The sequence below is a fragment of the Mandrillus leucophaeus genome, unplaced genomic scaffold (genome assembly GCF_000951045.1).
Source record: "Mandrillus leucophaeus isolate KB7577 unplaced genomic scaffold, Mleu.le_1.0 Scaffold23, whole genome shotgun sequence".
In the NCBI taxonomy this organism is placed as follows: Eukaryota; Metazoa; Chordata; class Mammalia; order Primates; family Cercopithecidae; genus Mandrillus; species Mandrillus leucophaeus.
The window spans coordinates 3,351,001-3,358,015 of record NW_012102365.1 but is presented as its reverse complement, the minus strand read 5'-3'; positions in this window follow the sequence as shown (position 1 = coordinate 3,358,015).

The window sequence follows — 7,015 nt, the reverse complement described above, 5'->3', positions numbered from 1 at the left end:
ACGGTGGCTTATGCCTGTAATCCCAGCACTTTGGGAGGCCGGGTGGATCACCTGAGGTCGGGAGTTTGAGACCAGGCTGACTAACATGAAGAAACCCCATCTCTACTAAAAATACAAAATTAGCCGGGCGTGGTGGTACATGCCTGTAATCCCAGCTGTTCGAGAGGCTGAGGCAGGAGAATCGCTTGAACCTGGGAGGCAGAGGATGTGGTGAGCCAAGATCGCACCATTGCACTTCAGCCTGGGCAATGAGAGCAAAACTCCATCTCAAAAAAAAAAAACCCAACAACAACAATAACAATAGAACTTCAAGGAGATATGGATCCAGCATTCTTTCTTTCTTTCTTTTGTTTTTTTGAGATGGAGTCTTGCTCTGTTGACTAGGCTGAAGTGCAGTTGTATGATCTTGGCTCACTGCAACCTCCACCTCCCAGGTTCAAGTGACTCTCCTGCCTCAGCGTCCTGAGTAGTTGGGATTACAGGTGCCTGCCACCACACCTGGCTAATTTTTGTATTTTTGGTAGAGATGGGGTTTTACCATGTTGGCCAGGCTGGTCTCAAACTCCTGACCTCGTGATCTTCCCGCCTTGGCCTCCCAAAGTGCTGAAATTACAAACGAGAGCCACCATGCCTGGCCTAGGTTTTGTTTTGAACTGATATTCTGATTCTTCAGCAAGTCTTATGTGGATATGAAAGGATGAAAATGTACTGAAAGATTATATACAGGACAAATAACAGGGACCCACAGAATAAATCAGAAGAAATCTGTGAAATAGCCACAACTTCTTGAACATTAAAGTGAAGGGAAAAAAGCTACCTTCATCAGATTAAACAGAAACTATTAATTTTTTTCTTCCATTTATAGTGTGGATAGGAATTGAAGCGAAACAGTGAGACCATATGGTTTTCAATACAAATTCAAAGAAAGCAACAAAACCTTCTGTTTTAGGAAATCGTATTAATATCTATTACAAATGCAGAAAGTAGGGGGGCTGAGTCAATGCCCCAGCACCAACCATACTGGCTATAGTGTGGAAGAGGGGCGGGTGAGGTGGAAGCTGCCAGAGTCAGCAGGAGGATCAGCACTGGAGTGAAGAGGAAGCACGCAGCAGGAGAGGGCAAAGAGCACTGAGAACAAGAGGGGAGCAGTGGGCCATGATCGTGCCCTCTGCTTCTCCAGAGACCCTTTCCTATGCAGCAACCCACATCCAGCCAGACCTTACTGTGATTCTGGCTGGAAGTGTGGGGACCAACAGCTCATAAATGCTCCCACAGAGTTGATACAACTCTGCTTTAAGGAGGAGAATACATTTATTGGTCGAAGTGCTTTAGAGAATATCATTTGGTAAATAAAACTACAATAGCCTATAAAATGTAACCCACAACTCAGTTTTCTGCCACGTTAGCGTTAATATTAAGGCTTTTTTTTTTTTTTTGAGACGGAGTCTCACTCTGTCACCCAGGCTGGAGTGCAGTGGCGCTTGGCTCACTGCAACCTCCGCCTCCCAGGTTCAAGCAATTCTCCTGCCTCAGCCTCCCCAGTGGCTGGGACTACAGGCACAAGCCACCATGCCCGGCTAATTTTTGTGTTTTTTAGTAGAGACAGGGTTTTTGCCGTGTTGGCCAGGCTGGTCTTGAACTCCTGAACTCAGGTGATCCACCTGCCTCAGTCTCCCAAAGTGTTGGGATTACAGGTGCGAACCACTGAACCTGGCTAAGGCTTTTTTTTTTTTTTTTTTGCAAGGAAGGAATACAAGGATTTATTGAAAATGAAAGTACACTCTACAGTGTGGGAGTGGGCCTGAGCACAGGGGCTCAAAAGGCCTTTCTTGTTTTTGTATATAGAAAATATACGTGCTTTCTCGTCTAACCAACTTTTTTTTTAAGACAGAGTCTCACTTTGTTGCCCAGGCTGGAGTGCAGTGGGCGGTGATCTTGGCTCACTGCAACCTCCACCTCCTGGGTTCAAGCGATTCTCATGCCTCAGCCAGGCGCCACCACACCTGACTAATTTTTGTATTTTTAGTAGAGATGGGGTTTCGCCATGTTGGCCAGGCTGGTCTTGAATTCCTGACCTCAGGTGATTCACCCACCTCGGCTTCCCAAAGTGCTGGGATTATAGGCATGAGCCACTGCGCCTGGCTTCATCTAACCAATTTGGATTCTGGTTGGAGTTCACGAAAAACATAACTTCCCATTACTTCCAGATTATTTTAAAATAAAAAATCATGATGACTTGTGAGGAAAAGGAAGAACATGTCAGATCCTGAGCTTCCTCTCAGGCTTGAGTGCCCTCAAGAGACTGTATTGCTGTGTTACGAGAGGTACAGTGCAATGGCTTCATCTGATATGCCAGTGTGGTAAGGCTTCCCCTGGAGGTAGGGACTCTTTTACCAGAAGGTTGGGGGCCTCCAGGAGGTTTTCCCCATCAGGAATTGGATTTGATGGCTGGGATTTAGAGCCTACACATTTGGGTCTCACAATCAGGGCAGAGCAGGTAAGGCTAATGGTGCAAACTGTGCCTCAGCACAGGCAGTCATCTAGGGGAAGGGGTGGTGCAGCCAGTAAAACCTGGAACCTGCAAGTGGTCCAGAACTTTGGTGGCCAGTGAGGGAAAAACTCCTCAAGTAAGCTACAATATTGAAAGGTTCAAAAGCACTGCCAAAGTGTTGTTTTGCCCCAGGTGCAGCACATGAGACTCTGTTCCAGTGAAATGCTACATTCAAAGAAGTGCTGTCCACCTCAGAAGATCCCAGAGGACGCAATTCTGGCTGTGCTGGGAAGTGCTAAAGTTCCCTCCATATGTCACTCTGGAGAAGGAAGCAGCAGAGCAGCCATGTTGAGTTCCTCTCTCAACCTTTGGCATCATGGACGATGGTAGCTAAAACAGATAAAAAAGAGACAAGTTACCACATGATGTCCATTGCTTTGCTATTAATGTATCAGTAGTAATGAAATTATGTCCTAATTAATACTGCCTCTCCTCTGCTCTAATTCTACCTGACCTTTCTGTTGCATCTGATACTCCTCATCTGCTTCCTTCTTTCTTGAAACTCCTCTTGGCTTCTGTAACACTATCTTTTCCATAGTTTTCTCTCTTCTTCATTTGATCTTCCTCAGTATGCTGTCCTGGTTCATTTTCCTCTGTCCACCCTTTAAATAAAAAACAACTTCCTTGGCCGGGAACGGTGGCTCATGCCTGTAATCAATCCCAACACTTTGGGAGGCCAAGCTGAGAAGATCATTTGAGCCCAGGAGTTTGAGAGCAGCCTGGGCAACATAGGGGGACCCTGTCTCTACAAAAGTTAGCCAGGTGTGGTGGCCCGTGCCTGTAGTCACAGCTACTGAGGAGGCTGAGGTGGGAGGATGGCTTGAACCTGAGAAGTTGAGGCTGCAATGAGCCATGATCATGCCATTGCACTCCAGCCTGGGTGACAGAGTGAGACCCTGTCTCAATAAAAATAAAAATAATAAATAAATAAATACATTCCCCCCTAAAGGTCCACTATCTTCTTTCATTTGTGTTTTTTTTTTTTTTTTTTTGAGACAGAGTCTTGCTCTGCTGCCCAGGCTGGAGTGCAGTGGTGCGATCTCGGCTCACTGCAAGCTCTGCCTCCCGGGTTCCCACCATTCTCCTGCCTCAGCTTCCCGAGTAGCTGGGACTACAGGCGCCCACCACCATGTCTGGCTAATTTTTTGTATTTTTAGTAGAGACGGGGTTTCACCGTGTTAGCCAGGATGGTCTCGATCTCCTGACCTCGTGATCCGCCTGCCTCGGCTTCCCAAAGTGCTGGGATTACAGGCGTGAGCCACTGCGCCCGGCCCTTTCATTTGTATCTTGAGACTTTGCTTTTTTTCTGGATTCTAGGCTGCCTATCTAACGGTCTTCTAGGTAACTCCATATATCATAGGCTCATCAAACTCAACACATGCAATTTATTTGCTAGCTTGTTCATTGTCTGCCTTCTTCTTTTAGAATAAAAGCTTGGCCAGGCATAGTGGCTCACACTTGTAATCCCAACACTTTGGGAGGCCAAGATGGGAGGATCACTTGAGGCCAGGAACTCAAGACCAGCCTGGGAAACATAGCAAGACCCCATCTCTATTAAAAAAAAAAAAAAAAAAAAAAGAATAAAGCCTCATTGAGGACAGAGATTTTATCTTATTTCCTGCTGTATCCCAAGGACCTAGCACTATACCTATCATGTGGTAGGTGCTCAGTATTTGTTGAATAAACTAAACTGTTCAGCTAAACTCCTTATCACCTTCACAGACCTCTCAAAAAATACAACTTAGAAATATCAGAGTCATTCTGACGACTCCTTTATTTCATCTCTGGAATACAACAGATTGCCACATCTTGTTGATTCTATGCTTGAAATGTCTTTCAAATCTATCACTTTTGCATTCTCACTGTCGCTGGTCTGAGCTACCACTCTGCCCACTATGATTATTTCAGACACTTCCTGTTTTCCTTGCTGCTAGTCTCTTCATCCTTCCATATCATCTTCCTTGTTTGCATCAGAGCTTGTTCTGAAATACACAGAATTTCCTGCTTATAAACTGCCAATGGTTCCAACATCCTAGCATAACAGTGAAAGCATTGCGAGGGACTGCAACCCATTTTCTAGCTTATTTTCATCACACTGCCCCATACATCCTCTGTTGAAGCTACATTTTCTATTATTCAGAAACGCCATGTGTTTTCCTCTCTCCCATCATCTTGCTTAAGCCGGTCCTTCTTTTTCTTTTTTTTGTTCGAGACACAGTCTCGATCTCTTGCCCAGGTTGGAGTGCAGTTGCACAATCTTGGCTCACTGCAACCTCTGCTCCCAGGGTTCAAGTGATTCTCCTGCCTCAGCCTCCCAAGTAGCTGGGATTACAAGCATGCCACCATGCCCGACTAATTTTTGTATTTTTAGTAGAGACAGGGTTTCACCATGTTGGCCAGGCAGGTTTCCACCTGGCCTCAAGTGATCCACCCGCCTCAGCCTCCCAAAGTGCTGGGATTACAGGTGTGAGCCACTGCGCCCAGCCTATACTGGTCCTTCTGCTTACAAGGTTCTTTCCTTCCTTTTTTTTTTTTTTTTTTTGAGACGGAGTCTCGTTCTGTCGCCCAGGCTGGAGTGCAGTGGCCGGATCTCAGCTCACTGCAAGCTCCGCCCCGCCGGGTTCACGCCATTCTCCTGCCTCAGCCTCCCGAGTAGCTGGGACTACAGGCGCCCGCCACCTTGCCCGGCTAGTTTTTTGTATTTTTTAGTAGAGACGGGGTTTCACCGTGTTAGCCAGGATGGTCTCGATCTCCTGACCTCGTGATCCGCCCGTCTCGGCCTCCCAAAGTGCTGGGATTACAGGCTTGAGCCACTGCGCCCGGCCTTTCCTTCCTTTTTGTTCAGATTAATTTTTTTTATGTACCTTAAGATTTAGCATAAATGTCACATTCTATAACTCTTTCCTTTAGCAAAACTGTTCTTTTTAGCAATGGAATCTTACTTTGTTGTCCAGGCTTCAGTGCAGTAGTGTGACCATGGCTCACTGCTGTCTCAATCTCCCAGGCTCAAGTGAATTTCCCACTGCACCTTTTGGCTATTTTTGTTGTTGTTGTTGAGATGGAGTGTCGCTCTGTCACCCAGGCTGGAGTGCAGTGGTGCAATCTCGGCTCACTGCAACCTCTGCCTCCCGGGTTCAAGCAATTCTTCTGCCTCAGCCTCCTGGGTAGCTGGAACTATAGGCATGAGCCACGACACCCGGCTAATTTTTGTATTTTTAGTAGAGATGGGGTTTCACCATATTGGTTAGGCTGGTCTCGAACTCCTGACCTTGTGATCCGCCCACCTCGGCCTCCCAAAGTGCTGGGATTACAGGCATGAGCCACCATGCCCAGCCTGTACCTAATTTTTTTAAGTTTATTTTTTGTAGAGATGGGGCTCACTATGTTTCCCAGGCTGGTCTCAAAGTGATCCTCCCCTGTTGGCCTCCCAAAGTGCTAGGAGTGTGCCACTGCACCAGGCCCCTGCCTAATTCAAAAAATAGATTTTTTTTTTTTTTTTTTTTGGTAGAGATGGAGTCTTACTATGTTGCTCAGGCTGGTCTCAAACTCCTGTGCTCAAGTGATCCTCCCGCCTCAGCCACTCAAAATGTCGAGATTACAGGCATGAACCACTGCATTCAACCTCATTTGCCTCTTTTTATAAATGTTCTAAGAATCATGTAAAGATACTCTGACTGCTTCCATTTGTGGCTAGCTGATTCTTTGGATATGGGTGGCTCCTTAATCACAACCATAATTCCAAATCAAAACACTTGATTTGTTGGCTTGTTGGCTTTGCTGGATTTCTTGGCTTGTTTCATGAGGATAGCTAATTAAAATGTTGTTTATACATTAAGTTGGTAAGATCAACTGTGCTAGACAGAACTGAAACCAGAGAGGGCGAGATCTTGTCTAACTTAGCACCGTTTATAACCTGAGAGAGTAAGGTACAACGAAGAGAGCACCTCATTATCCTTGAAGTCATTGATTTCTTTCTCTGAATCCTGGTTCTGCAATTTATTAGCAAGTCAACCAAGTTACTTAACCATTGTGAGCCTCCATTTCCTCAGTGATAAAATGGGGATGTTAACACATTTTGCATGTTTATTGCAAGGATGAAATAATATACATAAAATGCCACAATCAGAATAGGCGTTTGCTTATTTTTTTTTTGAGATGGAGTTTTGCTCTTATCACCCAGGCTAGAGTGCAATGGTGCAATCTCGGCTCACTGCACCCTCTGCCTCCCGGGTTCAAGCGAGTCTCCTGCCTCAGCCTCCTGAGTAGTTGGGATTACAGGTGCCTGCTACCACGCCCAGCTAATTTTTGTATTTTTAGTAGAGACGGGGTTTCGCCATGTTGGTCAGGCTGGTTTAGAACTCCTGACTTCAGGTGATCCACCTGCCTTGGCCTCCCAAAGTGCTGGGACTACAGGCGTGAGCTGGCCTAGGCATTTACTATGGCTTCTTACTTTTCTTTTTTTTT